Source organism: Silene latifolia, unplaced genomic scaffold, assembly GCF_048544455.1.
Source record: "Silene latifolia isolate original U9 population unplaced genomic scaffold, ASM4854445v1 scaffold_20.1, whole genome shotgun sequence".
NCBI lineage: Eukaryota > Viridiplantae > Streptophyta > Magnoliopsida > Caryophyllales > Caryophyllaceae > Silene > Silene latifolia.
In genome coordinates, this window is record NW_027413163.1 from 4,849,219 (window position 1) to 4,867,335 (window position 18,117).

An 18,117-nucleotide genomic window follows, 5' to 3' on the forward strand; every position below is an offset into this window, starting at 1 on the left:
AGGTCAAATGAGTATATTTTGGGTTATGATGAACTATGGCTAAACAAAGGGAACAGTGCGATAAGAATTGTCCACCCCCTTGTCAGGGTTATTTGAAATCTCAAGGCCACTCGAGGAGTAGTGAACTGGAAATGTGTGGCCACGCTCGGAAAGTATCTATGGTAGGTAATTCCGGTGAGACAGTTACACTTCAAGATCGAGGAAACCACTCAAGATATGATCAAATGCAAGTACGACCTGCGAGACACCTTGCATTGGGTGGGAGATTGTAATAGGACATGAGAATTGGTGACGCACACTTGTCTCGGACAAGTGGGAGATTGTTGGAGTATGTGTCCTCAACAATAGTGCTATCACATGTTTAAATCTCATATTAAGAATACATAAGGGATGATTCATTTATATAGTCAACTGATTAACATTAATCAGTAATGATCAGCTAACTAGAGTTAGACGTTACTGTCGTTTGACGGTGATGATCAGTTGATCCCTTAAGGTCACACCTAAAGGACAATTCCCTTAATAGACAAATTGATTAATTGTATGACGATGCAAGTTAATCAATTCCTTAAAATTGAACAATTCAATTCTGAGAGAGAATATTTATGTCTTATTGTAATTGGATTAAATAAGATTTATTTTAGTAATGGAAACACTTTATTATTAAAATTGATTATTGTTTATGAAACAATTGAGACAAGAATGAATGATTAATTATAATTACAATATGTTGTGAATTATAATTATATGACCCATTTTATTTATGTGATCAAGAATCACTAGTCAATTTGTTGGATGTGATTTAATTAATTTATAAAATGATATTTATTTGATAAATATGCATTAAATTAATTAATAACATGTAACATACTACATGTGACATATTCTGTGGCAAATGACAAATTGACAAAATAAAACGGTAGTCCATTTTATGTAGATGGACCGAAATGGAGGGATGAGTAGTGGATTGTGGTTGAATTATTTTATGAGATAAAATGCATGTAATCATGCCTACACTACAAAGTCTTACACACCTACTCTAATTAGTCTTACACATCCTATTTCTTGTGAAGACCAAAAGCAAAAGGAAGATGCCATTCTTTGGCATTTTGCCTACACCCCAACCGGTTCTCCCTTCTTCTTTTTAAGAGAATTTGTTCTCTTATTATCATTCATTCTATACAAATGCATTCTTGCTCAATTCTCTCTACCTCTCTCTAAAAAAAGTTTTTAGAAATAAGAAATTGTTCAACATAAATTCTAAATCACAATATAAGATTACTAGTGTAGTAATAAGTATATTATTAGAATTATTTTAAGGGTATTACTCTATTAATCTAGTTAATTAATATACTAGTTTAAGGGATTAGTCTTGGGTGAAATCAAAGGAGGATCTCTACATTGGGATTTTGGAGGATCATCCAACACATTATAGCTCAAAAACAAATAAAGAAGGTGACCTTATTTGTGCCCTTATTTTCGAGCCACTCAACAATGTAAGGGACATTTTTTTTCCTTATTAATCTCTTATTTTGTTATGCATGCACTAGATCTAAAGAACACATATTAAGAAGTTAATTAGTTCACTATTAGAAGAGTCTAATAATAGGTTTTTGAACCTAACACAAATGTTGCCTCAAAAACTCTAATTGAGAAACTAAGCTTTCCTACACTGGACTACCCCCAACCATACAAATTGAGGTGGTTAAGCAAGGGAGCTGAAGTAAGGGTTGACAAGCAATGTTTGGTTCCTTTCTTAATTGGGAAGGATTATTCAGATGAGGTTATGTGTGATGTGCTACCTATAGATGCCTGTCACCTATTATTATGAAGACTATGGGAATTTGACAGAGATTGTGTTTATAAGGGAAGGGAGAATGCTAATTCTTTCAAGATAGGCAAGAAGAAAATTACTTTGACATCATTGCCACCAGCTCTGAAGTATAATGCACCACCAAGCCTGGTTAAACAATCTAAGTAAGTGCTACTGGTTGGTGAATTATAAATGATTCAAGAGCTCAACAGCGGGGAGATCATTCTGATTCTCCTTGCTAAGGGAATTGCAGAAGAAGCAGGGCTTCCATTGTCTGCTGAGATTAAGCAACTACTAAAGAATTAATGGAGATGTGTTCCCTGCTAAGTTTCCTAGTGGATTGCCACCACTCAGGGGGATAGAGCATCACATTGATCTCATCCCAGGAGTTGTGCTACCAAACAAGGCAGCTTATAGAAATTATCCAAGGGCAACACAGGAATTACAGAAGCAAGTTGGGGAGTTGATGAACAAGGGATTTGTCAGGGAGTCATTAAGTCCATGTGGAGTCCCTGCATTTCTTGTTCCTAAGAAAGATGTGACATGGAGGATGTGTACTAACAGTAGAGTATAATATCACTGTCAAGTATAGGTTCCCTATTCCTAGGCTTGATGACATACTGGATGAACTCAGTGGAGCTAAGGTCTTCTTTAAGATAGATCTATGGCAGGGCTACCACTAGGTGAGATTCAGGGAAGGAGATGAGTGGAAGATAACCTTTAAGTCAAAGTATGGCATGTATGAGTGTCTAGTCATGCCATTTGGTCTGTCCAATACTCCTAGCACCTTTATGAGGTTGATGACAGAGGTCCTAAGGGCTCACTTGGGCAAATTTATAGTTGTTTACTTTGATGACATCTTGGTTTACAGCTCAACCAAGGATAAGCACTTGCTACACCTGAGACAGCTGTTTGAAACAGTCAGAGCCAACAAATTGTATGGCAAGTTGGAGAAATGCTCATTCATGCAATCTGGGGTTCAATTCTTAGACTTTGTGAAATCTGATGAGGGGATATATGTTCATCACTCGAAAATTGAAGCCATAAAGACTTGGTCAACTCCCAAGAATATCACAGAAGTCAAGAGTTTTCATGGCTTGGCCTCTTTTTATAGGAGGTTCATTCAAGGGTTTAGCTCAATCATGGCACCAGTCACTGAGTGCATGAAGAAAGGTGAATTTAAGTGGAATGAGAGGGCTGAAAGATCCTTTGAAGAGATTAAAAAGTTGTTATGCCAGTCACCATTTCTTATTCTACCAGATTTCAACAAATTGTTTGAAGTTAATTGTGATGCAAGTGGAGTGGGAATAGGTGGTGTACTAATTCAGGGGCACAAACCTGTATCATTTTTCAGTGAGAAATTAAATGGAGCCAAACTGAATTACTCAACTTATGATAAAGAATTTTATGCAATTGTCAGGGCTCTGAACCATTGGAGTCACTACCTAAAACCAAGGCCATTTGTGCTGCATTCTGATCATGAGGCTTTGAAATACATTAATGGCCAACATAAGTTGAATTCAATGCATGCTTAAATGGGTGGAGTTCCTGCAATCATTCTCCTTTTCCATCAAGTTCATCCAAGGGAGAGAGAATGTGGTAGCTAATGCACTCTCAAGAAGATATATCATGCTCAGTTTCATGGAACAAAATGTAATACTACGGTTTTCTGATCTTAGCTTACTCGGTCGAGTAGTCCATACTCGGTTGAGTAGTGCATACTCGGTCGAGTAAGTTGTCGAGTGCTTTTAAATAGGCTACTGTTTTGGGTGCACTCGGCCGAGTCGCGGTTTTGATGAAGGTGATTAGAGGTTATAAATTACGTGTTACCAGATACTAAATCATTTTTACAAAACCTAAACTACGTTTACCACTTCTCTAATCATCTTAATCACTCCCAAGTCTAGTTTGATCGATCATGAGTCTACATCTCTTTTTCCGTACCGGTTTCGTTGGTAAGTCTCTAGTGCTTTCTTAATCAGTTTGTGGCTGTCTTTTGGAGTTTTCCCTAATTTGGGTTAGGATGGGGGTAAAGGTTGATTAGTAATGTTTTATGATATAGTATTGGTTGATTATTATTCTTTTCTAGGTGACGAGTTCGTAGAAGAGCAATTCTAGCCTCATTGTTGTTGATTTACGGAACTTGTGAATAAAGTAGGGTTTCCCTACTCAGTTGATTGTGTAATTGATTTGAGATTGATTGTATAACATGTTTCATTGGATTGAGATTGGTTGAGATTATATTGTTGATTGGTACTGTTATTTTGGGACCATTTTCGGGAGATGGTTCCAACCCCATGTTCGCCTCTTGTGGCTCTCGTCACAAGGAGATGTGCACATTAATGATCTGGGTATGCTCGTTGCGATGAGAGGGGCTTAGGTGGTATGGCTGCGGTTCCCACTGGCAGCGAGGGTTACCTGTTACGATGGGTAACCTGGCAGGACTACACACTTCGGTGTGTAGTCGGTTACTGGTTACTAATGGAGCTTGGAGGAAGGTTACTACAACTGGATTGGATTGTACATTGGTTTGTGTTTCTGATTTCTTATCTTGGTTATGCAGTTGACTGACCCCGTTATTGTTTTCAAAACTGTGGTGATCCATTTGAGGATGGTGAGCAGTTGATTTAGCAGGTAATGGCTGTGGATGTTGATGTGACCATTATTTGAGCATATTTAGTCCCCGAATTATAGCCTCGTTCCTATGCTTTTTAGTACATATTTGAGTCATTTACTATCTTTAGTCCTTTGTTTTGCATATTCTTTGAGGTTTTGTTTCCTTGGTAGGAGAGGAGTGCAAACCTTGCATTTTCATGGCAAAATAGAGCTAAATTGATCGAATCTAATGACCAAGCATCAAAGAGAAGACAAGACTAGAAGGCCTTTGTACATATTATAGTAGATGGGCAATGATGAAGAAATCCTTGCATCCGCGACTAAATCCCGGAGGATTATTGGAAGAAGAGAGGAAGAAAAGAAGAAGAGGAAGGCTGGAACCCAATCCGCTCGTCCAACGATAAAGACGCCCGTCCAAGATTGCAAAGATCCGAGCGTCTTTGCCATAGGGACGCCCGTCCAACCACGCCCCAATCCGCTCGTCCAAGCATCAATCCGCCCATCCAGCCACCCAAGAATCCGCTCGTCCTGACCCTTGGATGCTCGGATTGTCTTACAGGCCTATACGCCCTCTTCTTTCTCCATGAAAGATGCGCATATTTTTGGAAGACCGGCAAAAAGGAGACCCGCATCTTTTTCTGAGAGGAGCGATTCCTCAAGGACTTAATCGTTATTTAAGCCCTTAGTAAACCTTAATTTGTGTACCTAATCCCCACTATAAATACCCCATTAGTCTAATTAGATTAAGCATGTTCTTCTTATCAATCTTTAGTGTAGTTTATATCATTCTAATGTCTTCTTAATCTTGTAATCAACTTCTAATCAAATATTAATACAAATCTCATTTCCTTAATTTCTCTTTTGTTCATCTTTTATTTTGGGTAATTGAAGATTTTTTGGGTTATTGTTGGGAGATTGACAACCTTCCAATCATTCATCAAGTACTTCTATTATTCTTTACTCTATTTTGGAATCATCATTAGGTATAATTCTCTTAATCCCTTTTTAATTATTGTTAATCATCTTCATTTATTCATCATGTTTTACTTTGACAACCTTGTTAACATGTTAAACTTGATAATGAGTGAGTAGTTTCCTTAACTAGGGTTAATGGGTAATTAGGGGAAACCAACATGGGGGATGATTCATGCTTAATTTAATATGTTTTCATAATTTATTTGCTTGCTTGTTGTGATCTCAACTTATGCACATGTTATGTTTGATGAAATGCGAGCCTATGAATCCTTGCATTTTTTACCCATTACTTACCTTTTCAATGAAACTTGTAAGACATAAACCAACTCGAGTCTCATTAGACCATGCGTATAGTTGAGTAGGGAGGATTAAGTCGACTTGTAGGTGTTGTACAATCTAATCGATTCGGCGCCGGGACCCAAACCTTCCTAGGATTGTAAGATATAAACCAACTCGATCCATCACAACAATAATTGCTTGCTTATAATTTGAGAATATGTTTGTATGATCAATTCCCATTAATCCCCTATGACCCCATGACACCCTAGTGCTTTTAATCAATTGTTTACAGCTCATTTTAATCATCTTGCTTGTTTACTTTTATTGCTATTTAGTTTAGTGATCTTCTTATCTCAACCCAAATCGTGACACCCCTAGACACCGCTACTTGCAATTGAAAATCCTACATCAATACCCGTCCCTTGGGATCCGACCTTTACTTGCCTCTTTACTAATAGTAGAGTTGTTTGTGAAGTTATAAATATTGTTTTGGTCTAGGTGCTCCTAACGACAAGTAACCGAAAATTAAGCTCCAAGTGAGTCCGACCAAAAATGGCGCCGTTGCCGGGGACGGTGTTAACTTGATTTGATTTTCTTAGATTGTTATTAGTTATGTCTTTCTTTGCCTTGGGGAAGTAAAACTCCTCAAGGTTTGTTTTAATTGTTTTCAAGTTGTTTGATATTTTGCATGTCTAGAAGATCACAAGGTAACTTGTTACCCATTGATCACGAAATTGAAAGGACTTTGACAACCAATAGAAGACTTTCTAGAGGTACTTTGAGAGGTATTGGTGAGGTTGTAAATATTCAACCAAATACTATTGAGTTCATCAACCCTTTTGCAAGAGAAGGTGAGAAGATCCCAACACAAAATCAACCCACAATGCCTAAATTTTCATCACATTCCGTACCAACCGAGGAGAACCTACCCAATGGCACTCCCACACCACAACACTTAACCGGAAATTTCATTGCTAAATCCGCATTTATCCAATTAGTCGAAAGAAGCCAATTTGGGGGAATGCCTAGTGAAGACTCTCACTCTCACATGAAAACTTTTTGTGATTATTGTGATGCGATTTCACAAACCGGTGTGACTCAAGACCAAATTCGATGGGTCTTATTTCCTTTTTCTCTAATTGGCACCGCAAAACAATGGTTGAAAAGCCTTGATAAAGCTACTCTTGGAATTGACTCTTGGAAGAAGTTGGCTCTAGCTTTCTACAAAAATTTCTACCCTCCGGAAAAGACTAATATGCTAAGAGCTCAAATTACGGGTTTTAAGCAAAGGGATGAAGAATCTTTGTATGAAGCTTGGGAGCGGTTCAAAGGAATTTGTCGCTCATGTCCTCATCATGGACTTAGCGAGTGGTTCTTGGTACAACAATTTTGGAATGGTCTTTATGAAGACTCAAGAAACATTCTCAACATGGGATCAAATGGTATGTTCACCGAAGTTGACGATAATCAAACTTGGAACAAGATTGAGGAAATGGCGGTCCATAATTCACAATATAGTAGACCTCGCAAGGCTACTAGAGGAGGAAAGCATGAAGTGGACTCTATTACTCAATTGGGTGCTCAACTTAGTGCTCATATTTATACCATCAACCTAAAGTTTGAGAAGGCTATGGCTAAACTTGAAGAAGCCTCAAAATCACCAAAGCATCATGTTAATGCCATGGTAGCATCTTCATCAATCCCGAGTGGGATATGTGAGAATTGTGGAACTTTGGGATATAACCAGAGTGAATGTAGGGGAACAAATGAACAAGTGAATGCTTTTCAAGCATACAAGAGCGGTACCCCTTATTCCAATTATTACAATGAAAACACCAAATTCCACCCAAATCTCTCATACAAAAGCCAAAATGTTCAAAACCCTCAACAAGCATACACCCCACCTCCCATGAGAAACCAAAATCAAAGACCCCTTTTTCAACCAAAACCAAGGTTATCAAAATCAAACTCCATACAATCAACAAAATGACCAAGGTTTTGATGTTCAAAAAGCGGTCCTCCAAATGCAAAAGAATCAACAAGAATTTTTCACTCAAATGCAAAAAGATAGCCAAGCAAAGGACATCACCATCAACAACATCCTAGCCCACACAAAAATGTTGGAAACCCAATTGACCCAACTAGCATCTTCAAACTCTCAAAGACAAAAGGGGCAATTACCCCCTCAAGGTAATACCCCAAGACATGAAACGGTTAGTGCCATTCACTTGAGGAGTGGTACGAGATATGAAGGACCAAAGAAGCAAGTTGAGGATAAAGTTATGGAAGCTAGTGACAAAGAGGAAGTTGTGCGAAACTCAACGGAATATGAACCAACAAAAGAAGAAGTTTCAAAGAAAAGTCAAGAAAAGGCCGAGGAGAAGGAGCCCCCAGAAGAGCAGGCTGTTGAGAGTGGTAAACACCCCCCCAGATCCTAATATCAATGCATAGCTTAGGATTTTGGAATGTCAGGGGTCTAAATGACCTGAATAAGCAGAGAGTGGTGAAATCTTTCTTGCACAATAATGGGGTAGGGCTTTTTGGTTTGCTTGAAACTAAACTGAAGCCTAGCACTTTGTTGAAGAGGAATACCTCTATTTGTGATGGTTGGAGTGTCTCCACTAACTGCAGTTGGCATAAGGGGAGTCAAATTTGGGTTTTATGGAAGCCTAATCTTTTTTATATTCGGTTTTTATCTTATAGTGCTCAACATATTCATATGTTGGTTCATTCTAGAGTTGATGATAAGAATTTCCAACTTACTATGATTTATGCTTTTAATGGATTGCATGAGAGAATTGAATTATGGAATACTCTCAAAGAAATTTATGCTACTTGTTGTGCACCTTGGCTTTGGCTTGGGGATTTCAACACTGTTCTGTCTCCTATTGAGAGGTTAGGAGGAAATACTACTGATGCTGAAATGGAGCATTTCCAAGACTGTGTGTCCATTTGTGATATGGAGGATATCCCTGCCACTGGTGCCATGTTTACCTAGTCTAACAAACAGGAATCAAATGATAGGGTATACAGTAGGTTGGATAGGGCTATGGGAAACCAGGAGTGGCTGGATGGTTATGTCACTAGCGTTGCTCACTTTCACCCTGAGGGATTGTTTGATCATTGTCCCTGCACCATTGTGGACAGGAATGCTGATATTGGAGGGAAAAAGAATTTCAAATATTTCAATATGTGGGGGGCTTGCTCCTAGCTTTAAAGATTCTGTTGCTATGGCTTGGGCTAATGTCTATAGAAGGACTAAAATGTTTTCAGTTGTTAAAAAACTCAAAGCTCTCAAGCCTATTCTGAAGAACATTAATAGAGAGTGCTTTTCTGATGTGGAGAATAATACCACTATTGCTAGTCTGGCTTTGGAGCATATCCAGAAAGCCTTAGTTGATAATCCTGGGGATGCTGATCTAATTTAGCAAGAAGTTGCTTTGGCTCATAAACTGAGAGATTTAGTATCTGCCAGGGACAGTTTTCTGATTCAAAAAGCCAAGGTACAGTGGTCCTTAGAAGGAGATCTTAACACTTCTTATTTTCATCATTTCATTAAGAAGAGAATGATGCTCAACAAAGTATTCCAAATTGAGGATCAGGAAGGGAATCTGTGCACTGATGGGGATTCAATTCAGCATGCTTTCTTAGAGTACTATCAAGGCTTACTTGGGTCTAATAATTCTACCACTGAGGTTAATGTGAATGTAGTCAGGAAAGGTACCTGTTGTACTGCAGCTCATTGGGACATCTTAACTAAGCCTGTTACTATTGAAGAGGTTAAGAATAACATCTTTAGCATCCCTAAGAATAAGTCACCGGGTCCTGATGGCTATACAAGCCAATTTTTCAGGGATGCTTGGGATGTAATTGGGACTGATGTGAGTGCAGCAGTAATCAATTTTTTTGATATTGGGAAGTTATTGACTCAGCTGAATGCTACTATAATTACCTTAATTCCTAAACTGGACAGGCTAACCAGTGTCAAGCATTTCAGGCCAATATCCTGCTGCAATGTTCTTTATAAAGCTATCTCAAAAATTCTTTGCAATAGGCTGCTCTAGTTTTACCTGATATAATAAGTAAAACTCAGGGAGCTTTTGTCAAAGGCAGGAGCATTCTAGAAAATATCTTAATTTGCCAGGATTTAGTAAGGCTTTACCATAGGGGAAATGCCTCTCCTAGATGCATGTTTAAGCTAGATTTACAAAAAGCTTATGATTCTATTGAGTGGGCTTTTGTAGATCAAATGCTAGATGCTCTTATGTTCCCTGAGAATTTCAGACAGATGATTATGACTTGTGTAACTACTTCTTCTTTTACTCTTAATCTTAATGGGGCTCAGTTTGGTTATTTCAAAGGTAGAAGGGGCCTTAGACAAGGTGACCCTATTTCACCTCTTCTTTTCTGCATTTGTATGGAATATTTGACAAGGATAATGGAGTTTGCAACAAGGAAATGGTATTTCAGGTATCATACTCTTTGTAAGAGTTTGAAACTTACTCATTCACTCTTTGCTGATGATCTTCTAATGTTCAGTAAGGGGGATGTGCAGTCCATTATGCTAATCCTTAGAGTTCTGGCCACATTTTCTGCTGCATCAGGACTTACAGTTAATGCTTCTAAATCCGAGGTTGTGTTTTGTGGAGTCACTAACAGTTTGAAGACTGACATTGTCCAGGTTTCTGGTTACCAGGAAGGGAAGCTTCCATTTAAATATCTGGGTATACCTATCCAACCCGGTAGACTGAATAAAGCTGATTGTAATGTGTTAATTGAGAAGATTGTTTCTAAAGTCAGAGGGATTGGGGCAAGGAAGCTAAGCTATGCTGGTAGACTTGTGTTAATCAACTCTGTGTTTAATACCCTTCATAATTTTTGGGCTTCTATTTTTATGATTCCTAAGAGAGTCATCAAAAGAATAGAAGCAATTTGTAGGAACTTTCTGTGGTGTGGTGAGTCAGAATATAACAGAACTCCTTTGGTATCTTGGCATGATGTTTGCTTCAGTAAGAAGGAGGGTGGTCTGGGTATTCAAAATGCAGGGGTGTGGAATGTAACAAGTGTAGGTAAGCTTGTTCATTGGTTGTATACTAAGGCAGATAGGTTTTGGGTGCTTTGGATAGCCCATGTCTATATGAAAGGAACAGATTGGGTGCATTATCAGCCTCCTCCTGATTCTAACTGGAACTGGAGGAATATTTGTCGAGTTAGAGGTATTCTTGAGGGTGGTTATCAAGGTAATACCTGGATAGCCTCTCCTGGTGGTTACACTGTCAGTGCTGGCTACCATTGGATGCATGGTTCACACCCCCCTGTCCTTTGGTATAAGGATGTGTGGGATAATTGGTTACTACCCAAGCATTCTTTTATTTCTTGGTTGATTCATAAAAAGGCTCTTAATACCAGATGTAAGCTTCACATGATGGGTATATGCTTTACTGATAGATGTATCCTATGCGAAGTGGGTGAGAAAACGTATGACCATCTTTTTGCTGAGTGTGTTTATAGTGCTAGGGTTATTGCAGGTGTTGAGGAAAGGTTTCATATTAGCTTTACTGGGTCTACTCAATTCTACTCGAAGCTAAGAAGGAAGACTTGTAGAATGGCAAGACTGGTTACATTCTACATGATATGGAATGAGAGAAATAATTGCAGGCTAACTCTTCAGCTTAGCAGGCCTGAAACTTTGGTGTCCAAAATCTCACAGCAAGTGCATAACAGACTGGTTTGCAAAATGTCTACTGTGGTGAAGGCTAATGACTGTGATTGGCTAAGTAGATTACATATACGTTGTATTTTTTGTACTTAGTCTCTATGATGGAATTTGAAGAATGGATGATATTGTAATATTTTTGGTTATATGAAATACAAAAAGCTCACATGTTACCAAAAAAAAAGAAGGAGCCCATTATGATTAGACTTTCATTCCCAAGTCGTCAAGCTAAGCCTAAGTTTGATGACCAACTTGGAAAATTCATGGAAATTGTGAAGAATTTGGAAGTCTCGATTCCTTTTACCGAATTAATCAATCACGTGCCGGCCTATGCAAAGTGCATGAAGGACATCCTTACGAAAAACAAGTCGATCCGGAAGCTCGAAACTATCGCTTTCACTAAGGTGAGTAGTGCAATCTTTCAAGGGAGTTCACCTCCGAAACTTAAAGATCCGGGAAGCTTCTCAATACCATGTACCATTGGCGACACCACGATCAATAAGGCTTTGTGTGATCTAGGTGCAAGCGTGAGTGTTATGCCGTATTCGGTTAGTAAAAGGCTAGGGATGGGAGAGCATAAATGTACCAACATCACACTCCAAATGGCCGATAGATCGATGAAGACACCGTTAGGGATATGGGAAGATGTTCCCATGAGAATTGGCAAATTCTTCATCCCGGTGGACTTTGTCATTGTTGACATGGAAGAAGACTCCAATATTCCGATCATCCTAGGTAGACCTTTCTTGCACACCGCGGGTGCGGTGATAGATGTGAAGCACGGAGAGCTTACTCTAGAAGTGGGAGACGAGACCATAACTTTTAATCTTGACAAGACCATAAGAGCTCCCCGTTTGCATGAACCATGCTTTATGGTTGATCACTATAACCGGAAGGATGATAGGAAGAAGTCGGAATTCCAATGGAAAAATAAAGTTGATAATGCTCCATCAAAAGAGCAAGGAAATAGCAACAATGAGAGCTTGAAAAGCTCACCCATGACAAGTGAAGAGGATGGCCTCATTGGCCAAAACAAGAAAGAAGGAGAGTTGTCTCTATCAACTCAAGAAATTTTTAATGATCAAGTAGACGAAGTTTGAGGTCTTTGGGATGATGAGTTCGAAGGGATATTCAATCCCTACAATGGTAATGCTATGAACCAAGACCATCACGGAGAACAACAACTGCAAAGATCTATTGAGGATCTTTATCATGACAATGAACAAACTTTCGACTACTTCTTCAAGGTGTTGAGTAACATCAACAACACCTTGAACATGCCCCATTGACATCTCACATTGGATGAGAGTTTGGTGGAGTCCTCCCTAAACCACCACTTGTAAATATTCTAACTCCCTAACTTGCATTTCAATTTTTACATTGCATTTTTGTCATTTTTGGATTTATATTTTTTTTGCCTTGATCAAGATATTCATCATTTTGAGAGAAGTAAGGGAGGGACTTATGATTTCATTAATGTGTAGTGCTTTGACTAAGTGTGGGGATAGCAATTGCCTAGGCTATTCATGCCTTTGTAGTGCCCCTACAATGAAGAACACGAGAATTGAAGAATGAAAATGTTACGGGTTATGCAGTACCCACGAATGGACCTGAATCCGTGTGGGCAAGGAAGAATCCGAGCGGCCAAAAAGGGAATCCGCTCATCGTCAAGGAATCCGAGCGTCCAAGATACAATCCGCTCGTCTGGCAGAGCTGTAGAATTCAAAAAAATGGTATGTCACAGAATCCGAGCGTCTCAACAGAGAATCCGCTCGTCTGATTCTGGACGCTCGTCTTGCAGGAAAGACGCTCGTCTTTCTGCTGTTGATTTTTAAAGTATCTCCCTGTAAAAGAATCTAAGCGTCCGTCCAGGAAGACGCTCGTCCCAAATTGAAAAATCCGCTCGTCTTTGCTGAAAGATGCTCGTTCTGTGGCGTCATTTCCTGAAGCAAAAAACAAAGAATCCGAGCGTCCCAGCCCTTGGTCCGCTCGTCCTCTGCTGCTGTTTCAAAAATAACGGGTCTTTTAAACCCTTTTTCCCTCATTCATTTTCATTTCTTCTACATTCAAACACTAACCACTACCCAAAAACCCTCATCCTCTACATCAACAAAACCAAATTTCCTCAACCAAATTCAACAAAATCAAATCGAAACTTCCTCACAACAAAAATTAATCACTCCTTTTACAACAACAATTGATTCAAACACCAAAATCTTCAACTTTTGAGTCGATTTTTAAGATACAAAGCAACATTCTTTCATCTTAAATCGATTTGGGCATAACTAAAAATTGAAGATTTCAATCTTTCTTTGGTGTAATCAAGAATGGTAAGAACTAAATGAGGTAACAAGGCACCCCAAAGAAGACACTTTCAAAAAGGCAACAAACTCTTCAAGCAAAACAATTGTCAAAGGCATTGGTAGTCCATGAGGCAGGGTTGGAGGTTCAACAAGGTCCCCCTATGGAAGCTACAACATCAACAACTCCGGTCATTGAGCAATTATCCAATTATCCGGAGGTAATTTTCACTTCCGACTCTTATAGGGATAAATTTGTTCTCTTTGCTAAGAAGACCATTATGCCTACAAAATTTATTTGTGAAGATGCTTTGACAAAGTTGGGTGTTCTTGAATAAACGAAAACCTTCTTTGAGGCTATGAGATTGGGTAAATTGTTTACCATGAAATAATTGACATACCCCTCCCTCACCTTGGAATTTTTGAGTTACTTGAAAGTCACAAAGGTGGAGACTAGAACCCACATCGAGTTTTGTCTTATAAATGTTGATAGACGCATCACTTATGGCGAATTGAGTAAGATTTTAGGCCTTAGCGATACCCCGAAATATACAAAGATCCTCGACAAGTATGACCCCGCTCCTCTTTGGGAGGAAATTTCCGGAAAGAAATTTGTGCGCTTTCCTGATTGTTGTGCTCTATTAGTCCACCATCCGGGCATTAGAGTGTGGCATAAAGTCATTGGGAATACTTTGATAGCAAGAAATGGCACTAATCATCTTACCAAGCTCGATTGTGTTCTTCTTGAATCGGCCTTAAACATAGGAAAGGAATATACTAAGCCATATAATGCTCTAAGACTTTTGGTTGAACGATGGCTTAATGTCGATTGTGGTAAAGAGGGAACCGCTTTCATTGTAAATGGAGGACTAGTTACCCATTTGGCCAAGCACTTTAACCCAAATTTCAACAAAGACAACACTTATGTGGCGGTTAAAGGAGGTCATCTTATTGATATGGACACCATGATTCACAAGTTTAAGTGGGTCAAGCATGATTCTCTTGACACCAAATATGGGTGGTTAACCAATGAACCTAGATCCTTCACCTTGCCTTCAAATATTTGCCGATTGAGTGTTCACCGACTAAACTACCTTCTTCCACTCTCCGAGGAGACCGAGTATATTATTCAACAACAAAGAGGCGAGATTGACGAGCCCTCCTCCTCCATTATCACACCACCCTACCCATTTGAGTATCACGAGTTCAAACCCAATGATGTCGAGGTAGGAAATGATTACATGACTCTACTCATGAGGGAAATGCACAAGCAAGCTTACAATGATAGATTGGATGCTTACAAGGCCCAATATCCGCCCCTCCTACATATAGCTAGGCAAGGACTTATTGATCCATCATGTCCTTTGCCTAGTTGGGCGGATAGGGAAGTTTTCTTTCTTAGCACCTCTAGTGGTGGAAGACCAGGTGGAGAGGAGAATGTTGATGGTGAGGTTGTTGATGAAGAAGGTGAAGAAGAAGAGGTTCAAGAAGAAGAAGCTCAAGAAGAGGAAGAAGAAATTGAGGAAGAGCAAGGAAGTGAAAGTAGGAGTGGAGATAATTCCACATCTATGGAGGAATATGATGATAATGATGATATGATGGAGGATTAGCAAACCTTGGAGGCTCTTACATTCTTTCACCCCTCTTATGGTTTGTCTACTTCTTTTGTTTTCTTTATTTTATTTTGATCATGTGTTTGTGGAGTCCTAACAACATGGAGGACTAACACCTTGGCTTCATTAAGGTGTTCTTTTCATTGTTCCCAACTTGTAAAATTCAAAATGACAATTTGTAGTTTCATGCATTGCATTCCATGTGCATGAACTACCCCGAAATTCAAGACGTTAGAAATAATGTCTATTTTGGTTTGGGAAAGTCCATGCATATGCATCGGGAGCTAATTTAAATTATGCTCTCCGCCATAACAAAAACACATGCATCATGTAGTGTAGCTTAGTATAGTTTGCATTTAGTTTAGAAATCATGCATCATGCTTGCATAATTTCCTATCGTATTGGCCATTGAGGACAATGCCCATACTAGTGTGGGGATGGGAAATTCTAACTTGACTTTTATTCAAAAATCCAAAAAAAATCAAAAATTTCGAAAAATCCAAAAAAAATTTGAAAAATTGAAAAAAATCAAAAACATGTTCATTTCCTTTTTAGTGTAGTCTTGTATATATTGTGTTTGTTCATCCTTGTTCACATTGATTGACTACGCCACATCCGAGACATGAGGATATTGAAGACCGCATGGTATGATCTTTCCAATCTCCTTTTTCCTCTTTATGTTAATGACTATGTGGCTTTATTTTGATTGATGCGGTAAAAACAATATGAATTTAGGATTGCATTTAGATTATTTGGCATACTAGTTGGTAGAAGTATATGCATTAGGATGTATAAACGTTAGTTGCATCATGGCATGTAGTTGCATGTTAGAAAAATTTTGTGAAACCGTCTACTTGGGAAGCTTGACAAGTGTATATAGGCCCTAGTAGATGCTTTTTCTTCTTAAGACTTTGCTTGTTAGAATACTTGTAAAACACCCTAGGATGTGTCATGCTAGTATCCTTTGACCCATGGATTAAGGCCTAGTCAAGAGTACCTTGTGGTGTGATAACTCCTTGGCTACCGTTTATTCCAAGGTGACCCTTGAAACCATGCAACCATCATTCATCCATGTTCTACCACATTTTTGTCATCAAAGGGAATGGGCACAAAAAGAAATTGTTCAAATTTGAGTTCAAGAAATTAAAAGAAAAGAAAAGAAAAAGTTTGCAAAATGCATCAAAATAAAAGAGGAGTAACAAAAATGAAAACTCCTATGCTTCAAATATAAGGCACCCTCGTTACTAATTGGGGTGACTTTAAAAATGTTCAAAAGAAAATGCAAAAAGTTGAAAGTTGTCAAGTATTGAAATGCCAAACATCAAAAGAAATGGAAAAAGTAAAGTGTTCTCAAATGTTATATGCCACAAGAAATTGGGGGAAAAACAAAACAACAAAAGCAAACTCCCAAATGAAACTCAAATACTATCAATCCTTTTATCCATCGTATCCATTTTTGTTCATGGTAGAGACGGGACGACCCTTCTTCTTGTCTAGGCAAGAGGGGGAATTCCGCGATCCTCCAGTGTTTCTAACACCATAGGGAGTCTATTCTTGACAAAAGCATTTAACGATTGAGGACAAAGGTACCCTAGCTTGACACAACTTGGAGGTGATTTATTGGTATCCTTCTAGGCTTAGTAGTTTGAAGAAATTGCATCTATGAAGGAGTGTGTACCCTTAAATTGCTTCCCCTTTAGATAATTTCTGCCACTTAGATGAGGAAAGTGGCTATTCTTTTTGTAGATGTATCCATTACTTGATTTTGTGTGCTTTAATGATTGGATGTGTCGCCATTTTGGCAAGACCCACCTTGCCTTGCAAGAAGGCATCCTACCTCATGGTTTTCTTGTTGTGAATTGAAGGGGCGGAGTGAGACCTGCTAATTCTCTCATGTCGGCTATATTAGTAGGATAGTTTAAATAAGGGTCCTAGTTTTGTCACCTCTTTACTCGGGAAGAGCAAAGGTTCGGTTTGGGGATATTTGATGTGACCATTATTTGAGCATATTTAGTCCCCGAATTAGCCTCGTTCATATGCTTTTTAGTACTTCTTTGAGTCATTTACTATCTTTAGTCCTTTGTTTTGCATATTCTTTGAGGTTTTGTTTCCTTGGTAGGAGAGGAGTGCAAACCTTGCATTTTCATGGCAAAATAGAGCTAAATTGATCGAATCTAATGACCAAGCATCAAAGAAAAGACAAGACTAGAAAGCCTTTGTACATATAATAGTAGATGGGCAATGATGAAGAAATTCTTGCATCCCCGACTAAATCCCGGAGGATTATTGGAAAAAGAGAGGAAGAAAAGAAGAAGAGGAAGGCTGGAACCCAATCCGCTCGTCCAACCATAAAGACGCCCGTCCAAGACTAAAAAGATCCGAGCGTCTTTGCCATAGGGACGCCCATCCAACCACGCCCCAATCCGCTCGTCCAAGCATCAATCCGCCCGTCCAACCACCCAAGAATCCGCTCGTCCCGACCCTTTGATGCTCGGATTGTCTTACAGGCCCATACGTCCTCTTCTTGCTCCATGAAAGATGCGCATATTTTTGGAAGACCGGCAAAAAGGAGACCCGCATCTTTTTCTGAGAGGAGCGATTCCTCAAGGACTTAATCGTCATTTAAGCCTTTAGTAAACCCTAATTTGTGTACCAAATCCCCACTATAAATACCCCATTAGTTTAATTAGATTAAGCATGTTCTTCTTATTAATCTTTAGTGTAGTTTATATCATTCTAATCTCTTCTTAATCTTGTAATAAACTTCTAATCAAATATTAATACAAATCTCATTTCCTTAATTTC

At 38.8% G+C, this 18,117-nt stretch overlaps 1 non-coding gene across 1 annotated transcript; it reads right to left on the bottom strand.

Moving 5' to 3' along the window:
* Positions 1-6,938: 6,938 nt before the first annotated feature.
* Positions 6,939-7,045, bottom strand: LOC141638605 (small nucleolar RNA R71). The gene has a single exon (XR_012542151.1). It is a non-coding gene; the product is annotated as a small nucleolar RNA R71 (small nucleolar RNA).
* Positions 7,046-18,117: the final 11,072 nt, after the last annotated feature.